At 42.2% G+C, this 23,552-nt stretch overlaps 3 non-coding genes across 3 annotated transcripts; all 3 read right to left on the bottom strand.

Moving 5' to 3' along the window:
• Window positions 1-1,832: 1,832 nt before the first annotated feature.
• On the bottom strand, window positions 1,833-2,020 carry LOC140285831 (U2 spliceosomal RNA). Its single transcript, XR_011910778.1, has one exon. It is a non-coding gene; the product is annotated as a U2 spliceosomal RNA (small nuclear RNA).
• Window positions 2,021-2,295: 275 nt separating this feature from the next.
• On the bottom strand, window positions 2,296-2,409 carry LOC140285869 (U5 spliceosomal RNA). Its single transcript, XR_011910810.1, has one exon. It is a non-coding gene; the product is annotated as a U5 spliceosomal RNA (small nuclear RNA).
• A 411-nt stretch (window positions 2,410-2,820) lies between these two features.
• LOC140285864 (U2 spliceosomal RNA) lies at window positions 2,821-3,011 on the bottom strand. The gene has a single exon (XR_011910806.1). It is a non-coding gene; the product is annotated as a U2 spliceosomal RNA (small nuclear RNA).
• Between the last annotated feature and the right edge of the window lie 20,541 nt (window positions 3,012-23,552).

Raw genomic sequence — 23,552 nt, 5'->3', positions numbered from 1 at the left:
GTTGGTTAAAATACCCGACTGTACACAATCAATAGCGGGAGCGAATGTGTTCGGCTACAAGAAGGTGTGAATGGCCGACCATTTTTTGTAAATAGCGGGTAAGAAAAGGTGCGAATGCCCGACAATGTATGATCAAAAGAGGGAGCGGAGGTTTTCGGCTAAAAGAAGGTCTGAATTTCCAACCATAATTTGTAAAAACCGGGGAAGAAAAGGCTCGAAAGCCCGACTATACACCATCAAAAGCGGCAGCAGAGGGGTTCAGCTGCAAGAAGGTCTGAATGTCCATCAATAATTGCTAGAAAAAATGAAAGAAAATTTTCAAATATAAAACCGCACATGATCATATGCGGGAGAGGAGGTGTTCAGCTGCAAGAAGGTGTGAATGTCCACCCATAATTCCTGAAAAATGGGTAAAAAAAGGTGCGAATGCCCAACCATACATCATCAAAAGCATGTGTGAATGTCAGATCATAATTTGCAAAAACCTGATTGTGTGCAGCTGAACACCTCTGCTCCCGCTTTTGATGGTGTATAGTCGGGCTTTCGAGGCTTTTCTTCAACGGTGTTTACAAATTATGGTTGGAAATTCAGACCTTGCAGCCGAACACCTCCGCTCCCTCTTTTGATCATACATTGTCGGGCATTCGCACCTTGTCTTACCCGCGTTTTACAAACCATGGTCGGACTTTCACACCTTCTTGTAGCTGAACAGCTCTGCTCCCACTTTTGATTATGTTTGGTTGGATATTCGCACCTTTTCTTAACTGCTTTTTACAAACTTTGGTCGGACGTTCACAACTTCTTACAGCCGAACACCTCCACTTCCGCTTTCGATGGTATATATTCGGGCATTCGAACCTTTTCTTACCCGCTTTTTACCAACTATGGTCGGACATTCACACCGTCTTTCAGCGGAACACCTCCGCTCCCTCTTTTGATGGTGTATGTTCGGGCATTCGCACCTTTTATTACCCACTTTTTACAAACTATGGTCGTACATTCAAACCTTCTTGTAGCCGAAAACCTCCACTCCCTCTTTTGATCATACTTTGTGGGGCATTCGCACCTTTTCTTACCCGCTTTTTACAAACTATGCTCGGACATTCAAACCTTCTTGTAGCCAAACACATCCACTCCTGCTTTTGTTGATGTATGGTTGGGCATTCGAACCTACTTGTTGCCCGCTTTTCATTAATTATGGGTGGACATTCACACCTTGTCGCAGCCAAACACCTCCGCTCCCTGTTTTGATCATGTATGGTTGGACATTCGCACCTTTTCTTACCCGCTTTTTGCAAACTATGGTCGGCCATTCACAGCTTCCTCTCCACCATACTTGTATGGTGGGATATTCACACCCACTTGCATCCGAAGACCTCCGCCCCCACTTTTGTTGATATTTAGCCGATCATTCGCACCTTACCCGCTTTTGGCAAACTATGGCCTTCTTGCAGCCAAAAACCTCTGATCTCGCTTTTGATGATGTAAGGTTGGGCATTCAGACCTTGCTTCACCTGCTTTTCACCAAATATAGTCGGACATTCACACCTTCTTGCAGCCGAACACTTCCGCTCCACCTTTTAGTTTTCTATGGGGCATTCACACCTTTTTTTACACCACATTTTATAAAAACACCACAGGAACACCGTATTGAGGCTTTGTTCTGACCGCTCATTCGGTGTCGCGTTTCTTTCAAGCAATTCTCCTGGTTAGCCCGCACTCGGCTCGCTCCCAGAGCCGTGTTAAAGTCTGCTTCGCATTCACTCTCTTTTCTCAGCAGATTAAAAGAAACTTCCATCCTGCACCGCTGTTTGCTTTTTCACAAGAGCAGAGGAGAGCGCACCGTTCCCAGCGGCACTGCAGTACCGGGTCGATGCTTGGAGTGAACGGAGCAAGCTCCTTTTTCAACTCCTATTGATAAAAATCCATTTAATATGTAGTCCTCGCATAGACATATCACATATTAAACTGATAAGTACAGATACTACACTTGATCTTAGCCAAAAGGCCGAGAAGCGATATCTGTCCACTGGTTCACGTCCGAGGGCCCTTCCTGGCACAATGCGCACTTGTAGCGGTGTTCGTTTTATGGCCATAGTGTCACTTTGCACCTCCGCCCACCCGCTGCACTGAGCACTCTTCAACCCTTTTAAATGGTATAACTTTACACTACCGCACGCTCCAGCGAGCACCATTCAAGCAACATCGGCACAGTCGCAACAAGTAAGGCGACTCTACTCAGAGAAGTCACTCTGCACAGTAACAAGATTTCTTTTGCACAGACAGAAAGGGCTTCACCCGCAAAGGTAAAGCCTGCCAAAAATAGAAACAATTCATTAGTGCTGCTCTCCACGGAAGTCTTTAGTAAAAGGCGAAGGACTTGTACATTATGAAGAGAAACCAGTGTACGATTATCCATCACTGCGGGAGCAGGGCATCAGGCTAGTTGGCATAGCCACCTTCCCCATGGTGAGCTTTGCTTGGTTGAGATGCTTGCTCCCCCCCCTTGCTCCTCGGCTGACCAAGTAGGAACAATCGGGCCCTATTTGATGGCTGCCTTGTCTTTTACTCTGTGCAAAAGACAAGGCAGCCACAAACAACACGGGAACACCGTATTGAGGCTTTGTTCTGACTGCTCATTCGGTGTCGCGTTTCTTTCAAGCAATTCTCCCGGTTAGCCCGCACTCGGCTCGCTCCCAGAGCCGTGTTAAAGTCTGCTTCGCATTCACTCTCTTTTCTCAGCAGATTAAAAGAAAGTTTCATCTTAGGCTCCCTGAAACTTCCATCCTGCACCACTGTTTGCTTTTTCACAAGAGCAGAGGAGAGCGCACCGTTCCCAGCGGCACTGCAGTACCGGGTCGATGCTTGGAGTGAACGGAGCAAGCTCCTTTTTCAACTCCTATTGATAAAAATCCATTTAATATGTAGTCCTCGCATAGAGGACATATCAGACATTAAACTGATAAGAACAGATGTTACACTTGATCTTAGCCAAAAGGCCGAGAAGCGATAACTGTCCACTGGTTCACGTCCGAGGGCCCTTCCTGGCACAATGCGCACTTGTAGCGGTGTTCTTTTTATGGCCATAGTGTCACTTTGCACCTCCGCCCACCCGCTGCACTAAGCACTCTTCAGCCCTTTTAAATGGTATAACTTTACACTACCACACGCTCCAGTGAGCACCATTCAAGCAACAACTTTGCACTCCAGCTTCGAACATCGGCACAGTCGCAACAAGTAAGGCGACTCTACTCAGAGAAGTCACTCTGCACAGTAACAAGATTTCTTTTGCACAGACAGAAAGGGCTTCATCCGCAAAGGTAAAGCCTGCCAAAAATAGAAACAACTCATTAGTGCTGCTCAACGTTGTACTTTGCAGTAAAAGAAAGAGCAAATCTAAAGTTTCAGGAATCCGAGAATAAGCTTACTTTCATGAGTTCTTCACGATTTCGGATTTTGCTATAAAATGAATTCCTTCACTCAAACTAAATTAAAACTGCTAAACCGCTAATCTGTTACATACAAGGCAGATGTCAAATTCACCGAAATAGGATCTAAGGGTATTTGGCTTATCGAGCTGTAGCAGCTTCGGTAAAAGAGTATAAGTTGAAGAGTTTGTGAATAAAGGTGTGCGCACACATAGTGAGTTGTAGGAAAATAGGCAGGGAGCAATGCCGGCTGGGGTATATGTTCTTGTATGTTGTCTGACTGTTTGATTTGAATGTGTTGTGTAAGTGTCCTGTTGAATGTTACATGTTTGGGCTTTGACACGCTTCACTGTGGTTGTTAACTGTGTGGTGTGTCCTGAAATGTTATATGTTTGGGCTGTGTGACATGCTTAATGCTTTTCAGTAGCAACCCACTTATTCATATATAGCAACTGACAACATAAGAAGTCCGGACATACTTTGATAGTAGTTGTAGAAGTATCCTTATTGATAATAGATAAACTAATTCATAGTGATAGAACAGTAGATGAACAGGTGCCTGCACATGTCTCATGAAAATAAAATGGGTGTATGATTGCTGACGGCAGAGCAATACTGCCAAACTTATGAGTTCTTGTGGCAAACTTGATTCAGTGTCTTGACGTGTATACGCTGTTTCGCTGACTTGTCACAAGAAACAAAGTGTGTTTGATAAGATCCGACCATTTTATTATTGGAGGATCAGTATGTATGGATTCTGATGTGACTGATAAACCCATTCGTATCTTAAGCATAATCTAATACGTGAGACAACGCCCTGGCACACAATCAAAAAAAAAAGAGAGAGAGCGGTTTTGTGTCCCCACAGTCCTTTCTGATTTGGTGTGTGTGCTCACAGTGCAGAGTGTAGAGAAAAGAGAGAAAAGAAAGCCGTTTTGGTGTCACGGGTGTTGTGACTTACACACATACATTTCTGAATTGAGAAAAGAAATTATTTTAGAGAAAGCACTAGAGTTTAGATCCCACATTTGTTGATAGGCATTCATTTAATTTTTCTTTTAATCAGTTTTAAAGTGAATACTAACTGAGAAATGAAAAAGGTGAAGAGTTTAGAAGCTTGGTTCAAGAGCAAAACTTGGTTTATGATCAGCTGAGTCTCTAAACAGAACAGCAATGGGCTTCATCGAACATTTAAAAAAGATTCAGATTGTTAGAATATCCAGAATTTATAGGAATGGTGGTGATTACTCTTATTTTCTAGAATGGAAATAACTGCACCATGTCTGTTTTATGAATTTAAGGGGCTAAAAAGTTTTGTTCTCATTTTTCTATGATTAACCGAATGTATGTGAGAGTCCAAACAGACAGAAGGGTTACGGCCGAGCGCTGGACCTTCCAAAAAAGATGAGACAGGCTGGACCTGTGCCATACTAGTTAAGACCTGCCTGTGGATAACAGGTTCTTTAAACTCTCACACACACAAACTCACACACGTTCACACACATACACCCATACACACACACATTCTTGAACTTGCTGCAAGATTAAACATTTGCATTAACTGACTCCAGCAACTCTGAGTCTCATTGAGAGACTTTTCTCAACAATTGGGTCCTCAAACCAGATCTCAACGTTTTTTCCGCTTTCCAGGGTCGGAGCTGAAACCGTGCACGGGGGAGTCCAGTACTCCTAATGAAAGACCCCCTGCTGAATTGCGGTAATTAGGGGCCAGTGTCCACTGAAAGGGGGAAAAAGGGACGAGATCGTACTTTTGAATCAATGGCCAGAAGCCATTGGCAGTGCAGGCATCAACAATAATGGTGTTATTTCACCCATTAACACTTAAGGTACCTCATGCAGTGGCTGTGATATGGTTACTTAACAAAATATCTTTACCAGACATCTCTCCTACATAACAGTTCTTCTTTCACAGCCACACCTTGTTGTCGAGAGATGTGCTACACTTAATCCATCCACACTGCTACCTACCCCACAGATGGAAAGCCTCATGATTGCATGTCAGAAATAACCATCAGTGTTTTACCCAGGCCAGACTTAACTGATATACGTTATGAAAATGCAGAAATAACTATATTTATTCAACAGGTCAAGCAAAAAACCCTGATGGCACAAATGCTACAGGATTTGCAGTAGTAACAGAAACTGAAGTTTTCTTAAAACAACCACTACCAAAAAATTACTCTGTTCAAGCAGTCGAATTGGTAGCTTTAACTGAAGCTTGTAAATTAAATAACAAAAAGGTTGTTAACGTTTACACTGACAGTCAGTATGCCTTCTCAACTGTACATGTGTTAACACAGCATTGGAAAAACAGGTATGTTGACATCCACAGCTAAATGTATAAACTACAAATATTTTAGCATTATTAGATGTTATTCAATTGCCATCTACAATAGACTCGTATGAATGACCGGAAGGAAAACCATACTGCCAAAGAATTTGTTTAAATATGCTGCAGTATTGAGCCACGGACCATGTCATGTCTCAACAGGAGGGATGGAAGCAATAATGAACAAGGTTTTTACAGCATATGGTTTTACTAATTATTGAATTTTTTTTTTTAGAATAAATAAATGAATAAAGTTTTGTCTAGCAGGTCAAATATGTGCAAAATACATTCTACAGGGCAATCTAAGACCAAAACGAAGATAATTCCCTAAGCCAGTGTATCTTTTTCAACATATTTGTTTGGATTTCATTATTTCATTATTGTGTAGATTTCATTGAACTAAATTAATGTTAAGGGAAACGATTCTGCTCAGTGACAACAGAGGTTTTTACCAAATGGTCTGAAATATTTCCATGTGCACAAGCAGATGCACTCTCAGTAGCAAAATCACGCGTAAAATAACTCATTTCTAGATTTGAAATTCCTGAAAAGATCTTCAGTGATAATTTTACACACTTTGTAAACTATGTCATCTCACTGATGGCAAAGAACTTAAAATAGATCTTAGAAACCACTGTGATATAGAAGGTTTCGCTATCACATTGGAATTGTTTTACTATTTACATATGCATGTGCAGTGAAGAATTGCTTGCTGCTGATAAATGCAAAGAAGAACAGCTTACACATAGATGCTCACATATAGGCTGCTGAATGCAATGAAGACCTGCTTATCCAGTAAAGTTCAATGTCAATGTGTAATATTCAATTAGGATTTGCAAAACAGTGAAGTTAAACAATGAATGGGTCCATAGTCGGTATGAGAAGACTACAGGAATATTTACCTGGGTGTACGTTCAAATAGAGATGAGAAAATTGCGATAAATTATTGTTTGTTTGTTTGTTAGTATGTATATGAATGTTATGTGTATAAACTGTGTTGAGTTGTAGTTACTCAGTAGTGTCTCAGTGAAACAACCGACGGGGGAAGCCTTGCGGTGACAACAAAAGCAGTGTTTTACTGATCAGTCAAGTTGCTCCAGTGTACTCCATACAAACTGGTTGGCTACTGAAGGGATAGAAAATGGGGAATACTTGTTTTAAAGCAAACAAGGAATTAGATGGGAAAAATACATGTTTTAACGGGACCCAGACAATATTATATAGATGTCGCCACTGAAGTAAAGAACATTTACGTGGGATGGTGTGAGGGTCCTCGTTTGGCTGACGTTCGCCGATATGCTCGCCATGCTCAGAACCAAGTTGAGACGCGTAAGACAACCAAAAGGGACAAGTGTGAAAAGGAGCTGCATTTGGCAACCATGACCATGTATTACGCAGTTGGTGTAAACAGAGGACGAGGCCGAAGTCGAAGACGTGGACGTGTGGGAGAGGAGGTCGAAATGGGCCACGCCAGAGCTATGATCCGAATATTTGTTTTTACTGTGGCCAGACTGGACACTGGAAGAAGGACTGTCCACAGCTAAAAAGTGATGAAATTGGGCAAAAGGCTGACTGAGGGTGGGAGGCAGGTTCTGGACGTCACGCGGCAGCGGAGCCTCCACTAATGGGTGATAGCACAAACACACTCACACATTTTTCCTGCTCTGTGTAGTGAAGCAACGCTTGCCGACTGTGATTCACGTAGTAAAGTTTTGCAGGCTATTTCCGTCCTAGAGCAAAGATATTTCTCTCAGAATATAGGAATTTATGTTCATCAGTAGTGACGTCAGGGGAGTTTGATTGTCCTCCAAAGTTAAGTGGAAACCACGTTTACTGTATGTCTGCATCAGGCCAGGTTGTGAAGGAGAAAATGACAATGCCCATTGCGTGTTGTCACTCCGGATGAGCTCTCCTTCAAACACTCATTTTTGTTATCAGAGTTGTGTCCCATTAACCTGATGGGCTGTGATCTCATGTGTAAATTAGGCATTATTTTAACTTCTACACTAGAGGGTGTTAAGGTTATGTTACAGCCTGACAAAGTTTTCACAGCAGTGCAGTTTGATTCATCGGCACTTACATATGCTTATGAGTGGAAACTTCCCAGCTCTCCTTTTTCACAACAACTAGTGGAAGAAGCAAAAGTGTTAGTTTCACCCCTTTCTGATTTCATGCAACCTACTGATTTGCACTGCACATCACACATTTCTTTGGGGCCTGACAATGACTATGAGAAGAAGTGAAAAAATATGTGCGCCTACTTTATTGGCTGTGTCGCTCACTCCAGAGCACTTCGATTTTTTTAATGTTTGTGGTACTCGCCCTCACATTTCCTTGGCCAAACGTACACACTGGCAGTGACAAGGTGTGGGAGAGTTTGTTGCTACATGTCAGAAAGAAATGGAGTGGACTGTTTCACCTGCTGATCCAAATTTGATGTTTTCTGAACGATTGTCAGCATACAAAAAAACATTTTTGAGTACAATGCATTGTCAAAGAACTGTGGACTTAATTCCTACCACAGAATCACATTTTGAAGCATGTTTTTTTATCTGAAACAGATTTGTCTTCGATACTCATGTTGGCTGAAGTGCCCAATGATCTTTGGGCTAAGAGCAAATATGATGTGTACAGTTTTGTACAGGACCTCCAAGCGGTGAATGCTGCAGTTCAGCCACATGCTCCTACTGTGCCCAACCCACACACTATTTTGTCTCAAATTACATCAGATGCACAGTTTTTCTCAGTGGTTGACTTGTCGCCAGTGCACCCTGATAGCCCATTTTGGTTTGCTTTTTAGTTTGAAGGGAGATCTTGGACTTTTACCCGGTTATGCCAGGGGTACTGTGAAAGTCCCACTATTTACAATGCTGCCCTCAAAGCTAGTCTGGATTAACTTCAATCAACCACAGGCTCTGCTCTTTTGCAGTATGTGGATGACATCCTTTTATGTAGTCCATCTAAACAACAGTGTGAAAAAGACCAAATGACTCAAATAACTTTCTTGCTTTCAAAATTTTTCCTCTAGTGACGCTGACTTAGAGAGGGATGAAGATAATCATGTTTAATTGTTCATGTTTTGATTGTTTATCATTGGACCCTTTATTACTATGATGCCTGCATTTTAAACTCACGTTGTGTGCAAATGCAGGCTGATGTTTTACAGACAAAGTTATTATTTTCCTTGTTTCTTTTGGGTTGATTAATATAATGGTATTATTATAATCAAAAGGGAGGAATGTAATGGAAAATAATTCTTATATGCATTGTATTGAGTGTTACTGTGTATAACCTGCAAATGACCGAGCTGCAAGGTACCACCCTGCCCTGTTTTCTTAAATTCCTCTTTACAATGGTGGGCTTGTTATAATGAGATAGCTGCACTTTAGGGGGGACAGGGTTAGGCTGGTATTTACGAGTGTGTCTGGGTAACCTCAACTGATGGTTGGGGAGGAAAGTTAGAAGAACAATCAATTATACCCAAAAACAGATGACGTGATGAGCGGGCAATATAACTGTGTGTTTTTGCTTCAGTGGTCAGAGCAACTCTGTATTCTGTACTGTGTTGTTCTCTCTTGCAAGATATTATTATTAAAGCCTCTTATCTCCTCACAAGAAAATAACTGACTCCCCAAATGCAAGTGTCAGGACAAATGATCAAACTTCTCCAAGCTTCAGTCTGCAGAGAAGTACAAGACAGGGTTGCTCACTTTCTCCCTCACTTTTTTGCTATTTTCATCAAACCTTTAGCAGCTGCTATCAGACAAGATAGAAATATTAAAGACATCCAACCCCAAAATATTTAGCATAAAATAAGTCTTTATGCTGATGATGTATTACTTTTCCTTCAGAACTCACAGACGTCTCTCACTCACACGATCACACTCATAAATAAATTCTCAGCACTTTCTGACTACTCTATCAATTGGTCTAAGACCACAGTTCTGCCCATTAACTGTAGGGTCCAGAATATACCTGCGATCACTTTACAGTCAGGAAATATTAGATATTTAGGCATAAATATTTCCTCCAGGCTCTCAGAGCTAACAAAGCTAATTTATGTGCAATTATTAAAGACAGTAGAGGACAATCTCTCTCGTTAGAAGTCCTTACCTATATCACTTATGGAGAGAGTTACAACCATTAAAATGATGATACTACCAAAAGTTAACTATTTGTTCTCAATGATCCCCATAAAACCAACCTGCTACTTGGTTTAAGTCACTAGATTCATGCATCTCCAAATTTCTGTGGAAAAACAAACCACCACGTATTAGTTTAAAAACCCTACAGAAGACCAAGGACAGTGGTGGATTAGATTTACCTAATTTTCAGCACTATTCCTTAGCCAATAGGTTACGGTATATATCAAAATGGTTTAAACCTAGCCCAATAGATGAACATGGATAAATATAGAACAAGCATTGTGTGATAATCTGGAAATCTCTGACCTGCCACTTATTAGTCAAAACGTAAAAAATCACAAATGTTTCAAAAGCATTAACATCAGCACCTCTCTGACAGCCTGGTGGGAATTTCTTAAAATAACAAAGTCTTCACTTGTCCCGTGTAAGCTTACACCCATCTGGAACAATCCTGACATCCTGCAAAACAAAAAAATGCTAAACTTTACTCTGTGGAAGATCAAAAGAATCAAACATCTGGAACATATAATCCAAAATGGGCATTTTATTTCATTTGATGAGCTCATATCACAACATGAGATAGGCAGCAATAAATTCCTAGAATATCAACAACTTAAGTCTATAATAACAAAGAAATATATCCTCCACCAACCAGACTTACAACTCCCGATTAGGGTAGCAGAATTTCTAAGCATCTGCACCCCAAAACTACTATCAAAAATATATAAATTATTGTCTAAGATAGATGACACAATGTCTCTACCGTCCTCAAAATGGGAGGCAGATTTATCCATCAGTTCTAGTCATAGCTTCTGGCCACAAATATGTTTGAACACCTTCAGAATGACTCAAAATCCTAATTTACAGCTCATACAATACAAAATTCTTCATAGAACACACTATACAGGACAAAGGATGTTCAGGATGGGTCTAACACACTCAAACATCTGCTCACATTGCACAGATAACACACCTGATGATTATGCACACGCTTTGTGGTTTTGTGCGCCTGTCCAGAAGTTCTGGCTTGAAGTCTGTGCGGACCTATCAACATGGCTAAAGTGTAGCATTCCTGCATGCCCCACACTGTGCATACTGGGTGACTTAGACAACATCAACGTGGAATTTAGCTTAGCACACATGATCCTCACAGTGTTATGTATAGCAAAGAAAACTATTCTCATGAACTGGAAAGCGAAGAACAATCTGTGTATTAACCAGTTTAGAAATCGCTCTGGGTGGTTGGGTGTGTGCTGGGGGGAGCTGTGTGGCTTCGGGCGTCTGGTGGTCTCTCGGGTCGTGGGGACCGGGTTGGTCATTGCTGGGGGGGACTGTGTGTCGGGCTTGGAGGGCAGTTTTGGGGGCTTGCGGGTTGGGTTGTCTTGCGGTGTGGGGCGGGGTCCCTTAGGGGCCTTGGGGTGGTGGCTGCTGGCTCTGTACCGGGTGACCGGGCCGCTCTGGCGTGGGTGGTGGAGCTGGGCCTTGACCTGGTGGCTTGCCGCTGCCTTGTGCCCAGGGCGGGGCCCTGCCTGTGCCTGGGGGGTCTGGGTTGCCCTGGACATGCCACAGTATGCGTGGGTTGGTGCAGGTCCTGGTGCCGGGCTTGTTGCTCTGGGAACTCGAAGGTGTCCGCAGGTGGTTGTTTTTTTTAGGGTGTTGGGGCGTGCGGTGAGGGGGAGGGGGTCTGTGTGGGGGTGTGCTTTTCCCCTGTTGGGAGGGGCCTGGGGGGGCCTGGGTGATGGTGGGTGTCAGGCCCGGGCTGCTGCGACTGGTGTAATAAGAATAAGCTTCTTTTCACGAGTTCTACACAATTCCGGATTTTGATATAAAATTAATTCCTTCACTCAAACCAAGTTAAAACTGCTTTGTCCTTCATATTTATCCATGTCTAAATAGCTTTAAACAAAAAAGAACGTTGTACTTTGCAGGATAGGAAAGAACAACACTAAACCTTTAGGAATCCGAGAATAAGCTTATTTTCACGAGTTCTACACAATTTCAGATTTTGTTATAAAATGAATTCCTTCACTCAAACCAAGTTAAAACTGCTTTGTCCTTCATATTTTTGCATGTCTAAATAGGTTTCAGGCATAATATTCTTCATATTACCCTGTTTGTGAAAGAAGCATACTTGTGATGGAGCAATACACTCCTTTTGGGTAACCTAAACTGATGGTTGGGGAGGAAAGTTAGAAGAACAATCAACTATCAACCAAAGACAGATGACGTGATGAGCGGGCAATATAACTGTGTGTTTTTACTTCAGTGGTCAGTGCAACTCTGTATTCTGTACTGTGCTGTTCTCTCTTTCAAGATATTATTATTAAAGCCTCTTATCTCCTCAGAAGAAAATAACTGACTCTGTGCGTTACTAAATTTCCACCACAATTTTGGCGTCACGAACAGGATCCCTCGACTGGTGTCTCTGGACCGGATCGCAGTGCATGGCCAGCCTGGACTGAAGTAGCTGTTCCAGCCTCATACCTCCAAGGCCTTTTCTGAGAGAGAGGACTGGCAGGTCCTTTTCCTGAATACCAGCGCTGGGATCATTTTTGAAATATGATAGTCTGAGACGATAGGACTGCTTTTTAGTTTTTATTTGAATAAAAGAGGGTTTCCCGGTTGTGTCATTAGTGAGACAGAGATTTCATGGGTAAGTGAAACTTTTGAAGCAGTCCGAAGAAGTGTGAAGTACTCCGAAGAAGTGTGAGTACAGATTAAGGTCCTCATTGGAGACGTCCTTTGAGTGAAGGAATATATTTCCCCATTCCAAGTCTGAGAATGGGAAACAGTAGGTCTCAGACTTTTGACCCTACCGGGGGACCTGAGCATGATGAAATGAAAAAGACATATGGTCCAGAGGTTTTCCACCTGAAGGTTCTTTTAGTATGTTAGAAATAAGAAAGTTTTGCAAATATGAGAAAGAGATGAAGCAAAAAAAAGAAAATTAAGTTTAAATAAGAAGTAAGAAAGGTATAGAATTTTGGAAAAAATAAAGTGTATTAAGAGAAAGAAAGGAAAATGTTAAACAAATGCCATGACGGAATGATGATAATAATTTAGTATTAGCTGTGCCGGATCCAGACCTGGACTCCTGCCCTCCACGACGCCTGCAACAACAACAGCCAGCCCTGCCACAAGCCTCTGGCTCTCGGAAAGAAGGGACTTCTTCCATCCTCCCTCGGGAAGAAATTCCATCATTCTCACAACATCAGTTACATAGGTCTGATGATGAGGAAAAGGAAGACGTTTGGTTCTCCAGCGTACCTGCCCAAGAACTTTTAACGCAAGTGACAAAAATCCTTTACCCACAATCTGGACTTCAGAGATCTAAACTTGAGAAAAAACAAAACCAGATTCAAACCATGCCTATGGTTAAAGTTGCAGTTCCCACTGGACCATTACTGGTTTATCGACCCTGGACTGAGACTGACATCATGGAAGCATAACAATGCTTACCAGATCCAGAGATTTCTGGACCCCATTTTGCTGACGAGTTGCGAGATTTCTGCGCACAATTCTGCCTGACTGGGGTTGAATTGCGTCGCATATTGGCAAAAAAGTTCAAACTGACCGACCTCTGCAAAATAGAGGCCAGTATGCTACAACTGAATTTGCGACCTACCAACAGTGAACGAGGACATAATGATAACGCTCAATATGAAGCAGCCATCCAAAGACTGTGTCAAGCCATCACCACTCAATTTCCAACCAAAATCAATATGTCCCACATTTACACCTGCAAACAGAAACCTGGTGAAGGGACTGATGATTTTGTACACCGCATCCTTGAGAAAGTCAGCAAGCACAGCGGTCATCAGAGACCAAGGGATTTGGGTAATGAATCAGGACCATGGGAGAGTATTGCATGCAATGGAATGTCCGACCATAGTTGGTAAAAAGCGGGTAAGAAAAGGTTAAAATACCCGACTGTACACAATCAATAGTGGGAGCGTATGTGTTCGGCTACAAGAAGGTGTGAAAGTCCGACCATGGTTTGTAAAAAGCGGGTAAGAAAAGGTGCAAATGCCCGACAATGTATGATCAAAAGAGGGAGCGGAGGTTTTCGGCTGCAAGAAGGTCTGAATGTCCAACCATAATTTTTTTAAAAACGGGGAAGAAAATAATCGAAAGCCCGACTATACACCATCAAAAGCGGGAGCGGAGGTGTTCAGCTGCAAAAAGGTCTGAATGTCCATCAAAAATTGCTAGAAAACATGAAAGAAAATTTTCGAATATCAAACCGCACATGATCATAAGCGGGAGAGGAGGTGTTCAGCTGCAGGAAGGTTTGAATGTCCATAATTCCTGAAAAATGAAAAATTCCTGAAAAATGGGTAAGAAAAGGTGTGAATGTCCAACTATACATCATCAAAAGCAGGTGTGAATGTTAGATCATAATTTGCAAAAAGCTGATGAGAAAGGGTGAGAATGCCCAACTATACACCATCAAATGCAGGAGCGGAGGTGTTCAGCTGTAAGGAGGTATGAATCTCCGACCATAATTGCTGAAAAATGTGTTAGAAAAGGTAAGAATGCCGGACCATACATCATCAAAAGCGGGAGAGGTGGTGTTCGGCTGCAAGTAGGTGTGAATGTCCAGCCATAATTACTCACAAACGGGTAAGAAAAGGTAGTATTGCCAGACCATACATGATCAAAACAGGGAGCGGAGGTGGTTCGGCTGCAAGAAGGTGTGAATGTCCGACTAAAGTTCAAATATATTAACAAAAGCGGAAGGAGAGGTCTTCGGATGAGAGTGGTTGAGAATTTCCAACCATAATCTATAAAATGCGGTGAAAAAAAAGGTGTGATAGAACACTAAAAGGTGGAGCGGAAGTGTTCGGCTGCAAGAAGGTGTGAATGTCCGACTATATTTGGTGAAAAGCAGGTGAAGCAAGGTCTGAATGCCCAACCTTACATCATGAAAAGCGAGATCAGAGGTGTTTGGCTGAGAGAAGGCCACAGTCTGCGATGCAATAATTAAAGGCCTCATGCCAGATGTCGCCACTGAAGTAAAGAACATTTACGTGGGATGGTTTTTGGCATTTGGCAGCCATGACCATGTATTACGCAGTTGGTGTAAACAGAGGACGAGGCCGAAGTCGAAGACGTGGACGTGTGGGAGAGGAGGTCGAAATGGGCCACGCCAGAGCTATGATCCGAATATTTGTTTTTACTGTGGCCAGACTGGACACTGGAAGAAGGACTGTCCACAGCTGAAAAGTGATGAAATTGGGCAAAAGACTGACTGAGGGTGGGAGGCAGGTTCTGGACGTCACGCGGCAGCGGAGCCTCCACTAATGGGTGATAGCACAAACACACTCACACATTTTTCCTGCTCTGTGTAGTGAAGAAACGCTTGCCGAATATGATTCACGTAGTAAAGTTTTGCATGCTATTTCCGTCCTAGAGCAAAGATATTTCTCTCAGAATATAGGAACTTATGTTCATCAGTAGTGACGTCAGGGGAGTTTGATTGTCCTCCAAAGTTAAGTGGAAACCACGTTTACTGTATGTCTGCATCAGGCCAGGTTGTGAAGGAGAAAATGACAATGCCCATTGCGTGTTGTCACTCCGGATGAGCTCTCCTTCAAACACTCATTTTTGTTATCAGAGTTGTGTCCCATTAACCTGATGGGCTGTGATCTCATGTGTAAATTAGGCATTATTTTAACTTCTACACCAGAGGGTGTTAAGGTTATGTTACAGCCTGACAAAGTTTTCACAGCAGTGCAGTTTGATTCATCGGCACTTACATATGCTTATGAGTGGAAACTTCCCAGCTCTCCTTTTTCACAACAACTAGTGGAAGAAGCAAAAGTGTTAGTTTCACCCCTTTCTGATTTCATGCAACCTACTGATTTGCACTGCACATCACACATTTCTTTGGGGCCTGACAATGACTATGAGAAGAAGTGAAAAAATATGTGCGCCTACTTTATTGGCTGTGTCGCTCACTCCAGAGCACTTCGATTTTTTTAATGTTTGTGGTACTCGCCCTCACATTTCCTTGGCCAAACGTACACACTGGCAGTGTCAAGGTGTGGGAGAGTTTGTTGCTACATGTCAGAAAGAAATGGAGTGGACCGTTTCACCTGCTGATCCAAATTTGATGTTTTCTGAACGATTGTCAGCATACAAAAAAACATTTTTGAGTACAATGCATTGTCAAAGAACTGTGGACTTAATTCCTACCACAGAATCACATTTTGAAGCATGTTTTTTATCTGAAACAGATTTGTCTTCGATACCCATGTTGGCTGAAGTATCCAATGATCTTTGGGCTAAGAGCAAATATGATGTGGGGTTGATAAAAGGCTGTGAACCAGTAATTGTCACCCCTAAATCAGACTTTTGTCCATGTAAAAAACAATACCCTTTTAAACCTGAAGCAATTAAAGGGATTAAACCTGTTTTTCAATCTTTTCAGAAAACAGGCGTTATTGTTCCTTTTGAAAATTCACCTGTGCTTACTCCATTGTTTCCTGTTAAAAAGATTAAAGATGCTGGCCAGCCAGATGAATGGCGTTTTGTACAGGACCTCCAAGCGGTGAATGCTGCAGTTCAGCCACATGCTCCTACTGTGCCCAACCCACACACTATTTTGTCTCAAATTACATCAGATGCACAGTTTTTCTCAGTGGTTGACTTGTCGCCAGTGCACCCTGATAGCCCATTTTGGTTTGCTTTTTAGTTTGAAGGGAGATCTTGGACTTTTACCCGGTTATGCCAGGGGTACTGTGAAAGTCCCACTATTTACAATGCTGCCCTCAAAGCTAGTCTGGATTAACTTCAATCAACCACAGGCTCTGCTCTTTTGCAGTATGTGGATGACATCCTTTTATGTAGTCCATCTAAACAACAGTGTGAAAAAGACAGTGAATCTGTTGAAACATCTTCATTCTTATGGCCATAAAGCCAGCCTTTCTAATTTACAGTTTGTACAGGACGAAGTCACCTTTTTGGGTCATGTGATTTCTAAGGATGGGCGCTCACTTTCTCCTAAACGTGTTGCTGCAGTTCAGATCATTCCTAAACCGGTTACTAAAAAACAGCTTATGTCATTCTTAGGTATAACATCTTACTGCAGGAACTTTATTCCTAACTACTCTTTTCTCGAAGCTCTCTTAGGTGCTCTTATCCATGGTAAAGGCCTCCAGTCAGCTGATCGTGTTCCATGGACTCCTGAGGATGAATCAGCCTTTAGTCAGCTTAAGCTGGCTCTTCAAACAGCACCAACACTTGGCATTCCAGATCCTCATAAACCTTTCATACAGGCAGTTGATGAGAAGCATGACATCTGTTCTTATGCAGGAACATGGGGCAGGCAAAGGCCAGTGGCTCATTTCTCAGCAAAACTGGACTCTGTGGCTGCAGGCCTGCCTGGTTGTCTTCGTGTTGTTGCAGCTGCAGAGAAAGCTGTCCTGGCCTCCCAAGATATTGTGGGCTACGCTAATTTGACTGTTTTGGTTCCTCATGCTGTTGCCATTATTCTTCTCGAGCAGAAAACTTCACATCTTTCAACTGCTCGTTGGCTCAGATACACCTTTGTGATATGCCAAATGTCACTGTTAAACGTTGTACTGTTCTGAATCCTGCTACTTTGCTTCCGACTCCTGAGGATGGGGAGCCTCATGACTGTGAAGCTGTTTTGGAACAAGTTTGTACACCCCGACCTGATCTTTTAGAGACTCCTCTTCCAAACTCTGACATGATTCTTTTTGTAGATGGATCAGCTTTGCGTGATCCAGCCACAGGTACTAACTGTGTTTGGTTTGCAGTATGTTCTTCACATGACACTTTGTTGTCTGGTTCTCTTCCTAAACATTTCTCTGCTCAAACTACTGAGCTTATTGCACTTACTGAAGCTTGTAAGTTGGCAGCTGGTAAGTCTGTCACTATTTACACAGATTCCAGATATGCTTTTGGTGTTGTTCATGACTTTGGTGCGCTGTGGAAACACAGGCATTTCCTTAAATCAGATGGTAAAACTATTCTGAACTCCAAGCAGGTTTCTGATCTTCTTGATGTGATCCTTTTGCCTACAGCAATCTCGGTCTGTAAGTGTGCGGCTCACACTAACTCAGACGATCCTGTTGCTTGTGGCAATGCCAGAGCTGATGCTGCAGCTAAGCAAGCAGCTAAATCTTTTCCTGTTTTCGCTTCCCTCTCTTTGCAGGCAGAAGACTCCCTCACAGATCTCCATGCTTTGCAAACTTTTGCCTCTGCAGATGAAATTTGGTCCTCTGGACGCATTTGGTCCTCTGTGGGTGCAACTCATATGGATGGTGTTTGGATGGGACCTGATGGTAAACCCTGTCTACCTAAACATTTTTTTCCTCATTTTTCAAAATTGACACATGGGTTGGACCATGTGTCAAAAGGGGGGATGCTGAATGCACTCACTGCTCAGTGGTTCACAAAAGGGTTCAGTTCACATGCGCAAAAATACTGTCAGTCATGTATGGTTTGTGCCACACATAATGTAGGAAAGGCATTACACACATCGCAAGTTGCACACCCTCCACCAGAGAAACCTTTTGAACATTTGATGATGGATTTTGTTGAACTCACACCAGCTGAAGGAAAGAAATATGCACTAGTAATAGTGGACGTGTTTAGTAAATGGGTTGAAGTTTTCCCTGCAAAACACGCAAACAGTAATGCAGTGACTAAAGCACTGCTAAACAGAAATCATTCCTAGATGGGGCATTCCAGAGAAGATCAGCAGTGATAATGGCACACATTTTGTAAACACTGCATTGACTGAGGTTGGTAAATTCCTGGGAATAACCTTGCGCACACATTGTGCTTATCATCCACAGAGTGGAGGTGCTGTGGAAAGAGAAAATGGTACATTAAAGTCCAAGTTAGCCAAATGTTGTGAAGAAACAGGTCTGCCATGGACAAAAGTATTACCTATTGTGCTTACCTACATGAGAATGAGAATCAGAGCTCAAGTGAAACTCAGCCCATTTGAAATTTTATTTGGCAGACCTCCTAACCTGGGATTGGGACCTGTAACCAGACCCCTCCCTTCCACAACTGTTTGTGATGATGCTATGTTGTCTTACTGTTGAAACCTTTCCACTGTTCTATCTCAAGTTTCACAGACAGTAAAAGTAGCCCTTCCAGCCACAGAAAACACACCACTCCAACCAGATGACAGGTGGTGAAGGAACTTCGCAGGAAACATTGGAAGTCCAAACGTTGGCAAGGCCCGTTCCAGGTGCTACTGGTCACTCATACAGCTGTTAAAGTTGCAGAGAGAGCAACCTGGATTCATGCCAGTCACTGTAAGAAGGTACCAGAACCAGTAGATGACTTCCACCCTGACATACATCAGCCTAACCAACACGCCCGGAAGGACAAAGATAAGAGTCAGCAGTAAAAGCTGTACTCCACCGGTGTGTTAAGTGCTAGTAACCTCTGACACCGAAGATTGAAACATCCTTACTGAGACCAGCGATGAAGATGATCATACACATGCTGTGAACCATGGTTCAAACTGTTTGTTGTTTGTATTTTCTTATTTGTAACCAGCATGTGCACATTGTATCTTGATTTCACAGGAAGCAATAATACAGGGCTGCTGTATTTCCCCACGACCCGAGAGACCACCAGACGCCCGAAGCCACACAGCCCCCCCCAGCACACACCCAACCGCCCAGAGCGACGGGACAGCAACCCACCACCACCACTATGTGATCAAGCTAATCAGAAGGGACCAGAGAGAATTAAATTCAGCCAATTGATGTTTTGAGGAAGCAGACATTGTTTCCATGCTAATATAATCTAAAAGAAAATTTCTAAACTGGTTAATACACAGATTGTTCTTCGCTTTCCAGTTCATGAGAATAGTTTTCTTTGCTATACATAACACTGTGAGGATCATGTGTGCTAAGCTAAATTCCACATTGATGTTGTCTAAGTCACCCAGTATGTACAGTGTGGGGCATGCAGGAATGCTACACTTTAGTCATGTTGATAGGTCCGCAAAGACTTCAAGCCAGAACCTCTGGACAGGCGCACAAAACCACAAAGCGTGTGCATAATCATCAGGTGTGTTATCTGTGCAATGTGAGCAGATGTTTGAGTGTGTTAGACCCATCCTGAACATCCTTTGTCCTGTATAGTGTGTTCTATGAAGAATTTTGTATTGTATGAGCTGTAAATTAGGATTTCGAGTCATTCTGAAGGTGTTCAAACATATATGTGGCCAGAAGCTATGACTAGAAGTGATGGATAAATCTGCCTCCCATTTTGAGGACGGTAGAGACATTGTGTCATCTATCTTAGACAATAATTTATATATTTTTGATAGTAGTTTTGGGGTGCAGATGCTTAGAAATTCTACTACCCTAATCGGGAGTTGTAAGTCTGGTTGGTGGAGGATATATTTCTTTGTTATTATAGACTTAAGTTGTTGATATTCTAGGAATTTATTGCTGCCTATCTCATGTTGTGATATGAGCTCATCAAATGAAATAAAATGTCCATTATGGATTATATGTTCCAGATGTTTGATTGCTTTGATCTTCCAGAGAGTAAAGTTTAGCATTTTTTTGTTTTGCAGGATGTCAGGATTGTTCCAGATGGGTGTAAGCTTACACGGGACAAGTGAAGACTTTGTTATTTTAAGAAATTCCCACCAGGCTGTCAGAGAGGTGCTGATGTTAATGCTCTTGAAACATTTGTGATTTTTTACGTTTTGACTAATAAGTGGCAGGTCAGAGATTTCCAGATTATCACACAATGCTTGTTCTATATTTATCCATGGTTCATCTATTGGGCTAGGTTTAAACCATTTTGATATATACTGTAACCTATTGGCTAAGGAATAGTGCTGAAAATTAGGTAAATCTAATCCACCACTGTCCTTGGTCTTCTGTAGGGTTTTTAAACTAATACGTGGTGGTTTGTTTTTCCACAGAAATTTGGAGATGCATGAACCTAGTGACTTAAACCAAGTAGCAGATGGTTTTATGGGGATCATTGAGAACAAATAGTTAACTTTTGGTAGTATCATCATTTTAATGGTTGTAACTCTCCCCATAAGTGATATAGGTAAGGACTTCAAACGAGAGAGATCGTCCTCTACTGTGTTTAATAATTGCACATAATTTAGCTTTGTTAGCTCTGAGAGCCTGGAGGAAATGTTTATGCCTAAATATCTAATATTTCCTGACTGTAAAGTGATCGCAGGTATATTCTGGTCCCTATAGTTAATGGGCAGAACTGTGGTCTTAGACCAATTGATAGAGTAGTCAGAAAGTGCTGAGAATTTATTTATGAGTGTGATCGTGTGAGTGAGAGACGTCTGTGAGTTCTGAAGGAAAAGTAATACATCATCAGCATAAAGACTTATTTTTTGCTCAATATTTTGGGGTTGGATGCCTTTAATATTTCTATCTTGTCTGATAGCAGCTGCTAAAGGTTCGATGAAAATAGCAAAAAGTGAGGGCGAAAGGGGGCAACCCTGTCTTGTACCTCTCTGCAGACTGAAGCTTGGAGAAGTTTGATCATTTGTCCTGACACTTGCACTTGGGGAGTCAGTTATTTTCTTTTGAGGAGATAAGAGGCTTTAATAATAATATCTTGCAAGAGAGAACAACACAGTACAGAATACAGAGTTGCTCTGACCACTGAAGCAAAAACACACAGTTATATTGCCCACTCATCACGTCATCTGTTTTTGGGTATAGTTGATTGTTCTTCTAACTTTCCTCCCCAACCATTAGTTGAGGTTACCCAGACACACTCGTAAATACCAGCCTAACCCTGTCCCCCCTAAAGTGCAGCTATCTCATAATAACAAGCCCACCATTGTAAAGAGGAATTTAAGAAAACAGGGCAGGGTGGTACCTTGCAGCTCAGTCATTTGCAGGTTATACACAGTAACACTCAATACAATGCATATAAGAATTATTTTCCATTACATTCGTCCCTTTTGATTATAATAATACCATTATATTAATCAACCCAAAAGAAACAAGGAAAATAATAACTTTATCTGTAAAACATCAGCCTGCATTTGCACACAACGTGAGTTTAAAATGCAGGCATCATAGTGATAAAGGGTCCAATGATAAACAATCAAAACATGAACAATTAAATATGATTATCTTCATCCCTCTCTAAGTCAGCGTCACTAGAGGAAAAATTTTGAAAGCAAAAAAGTTCTTTGAGTCATTTGAATCATTTGGTGAGATACATACAATGAGGCCTTTCACACAGGGAAAAATACAGCAGCCCTGTATTATTGCTTCCTGTGAAATCAAGATACAATGTGCACATGCTGGTTACAAATAAGAAAATACAAACAACAAACAGTTTCTTCCATGGTTCACAGCATGTGTATGATCATCTTCATTGCAGGTCTCAGTAAGGATGTTTCAATCTTCGGTGTCAGAGGTTACTAGCACTTAACACACCGGTGGAGTACAGCTTTTACTGCTGACTCTTATCTTTGTCCTTCCGGGCGTGTTGGTTAGGCTGATGTATGTCAGGGTGGAAGTCATCTACTGGTTCTGGTACCTTCTTACAGTGACTGGCATGAATCCACGTTGCTCTCTCTGCAACTTTAACAGCTGTGTGAGTGACCAGTAGCACCTGGAACGGGCCTTGCCAACGTTTGGACTTCCAATGTTTCCTGCGAAGTTCCTTCACCACCTGTCATCTGGTTGGAGTGGTGTGTTTTCTGTGGCTGGAAGGGCTGCTTTTACTGTCTGTGAAACTTGAGATAGAACAGTGGAAAGGTTTCGACAGTAAGACAACATTAGGGGTAAGCACAATAGGTAATGCTTTTGTCCATGGCAGACCTGTTTCTTCACAACATTTGGCTAACTTGGACTTTAATGTACCATTTTCTCTTTCCACAGCACCTCCACTCTGTGGATGATAAGCACAATGTGTGCGCAAGGTTATTCCCAGGAATTTACCAACCTCAGTCAATGCAGTGTTTACAAAATGTGTGCCATTATCACTGCTGATCTTCTCTGGAATGCCCCATCTAGGAATGATTTCTGTTTAGCAGTGCTTTAGTCACTGCATTACTGTTTGCATGTTTTGCAGGGAAAACTTCAACCCATTTACTAAACACGTCCACTATTACTAGTGCATATTTCTTTCCTTCAGCTGGTGTGAGTTCAACAAAATCCATCATCAAATGTTCAAAAGGTTTCTCTGGTGGAGGGTGTGCAACTTGCGATGTGTGTAATGCCTTTCCTACATTATGTGTGGCACAAACCATACATGACTGACAGTATTTTTGCGCATATGAACTGAACCCTTTTGTGAACCACTGAGCAGTGAGTGCATTCAGCATCCCCCCTTTTGACACATGGTTCAACCCATGTGTCAATTTTGAAAAATGAGGAAAAAAATGTTTAGGTAGACAGGGTTTACCATCAGGTCCCATCCAAACACCATCCGTATGAGTTGCACCCACAGAGGACCAAATGCGTCCAGAGGACCAAATTTCATCTGCAGAGGCAAAAGTTTGCAAAGCATGGAGATCTGTGAGGGAGTCTTCTGCCTGCAAAGAGAGGGAAGCGAAAACAGGAAAAAAATTAGCTGCTTGCTTAGCTGCAGCATCAGCTCTGGCATTGCCACAAGCAACAGGAT

This window comes from Leuresthes tenuis, unplaced genomic scaffold, assembly GCF_036924035.1.
Source record: "Leuresthes tenuis unplaced genomic scaffold, fLeuTen1.0.hap1 SCAF_61, whole genome shotgun sequence".
NCBI lineage: Eukaryota > Metazoa > Chordata > Actinopteri > Atheriniformes > Atherinopsidae > Leuresthes > Leuresthes tenuis.
Note: the sequence above shows the minus strand (reverse complement) of the source record. Positions and strands in the feature narration are given on the sequence as shown.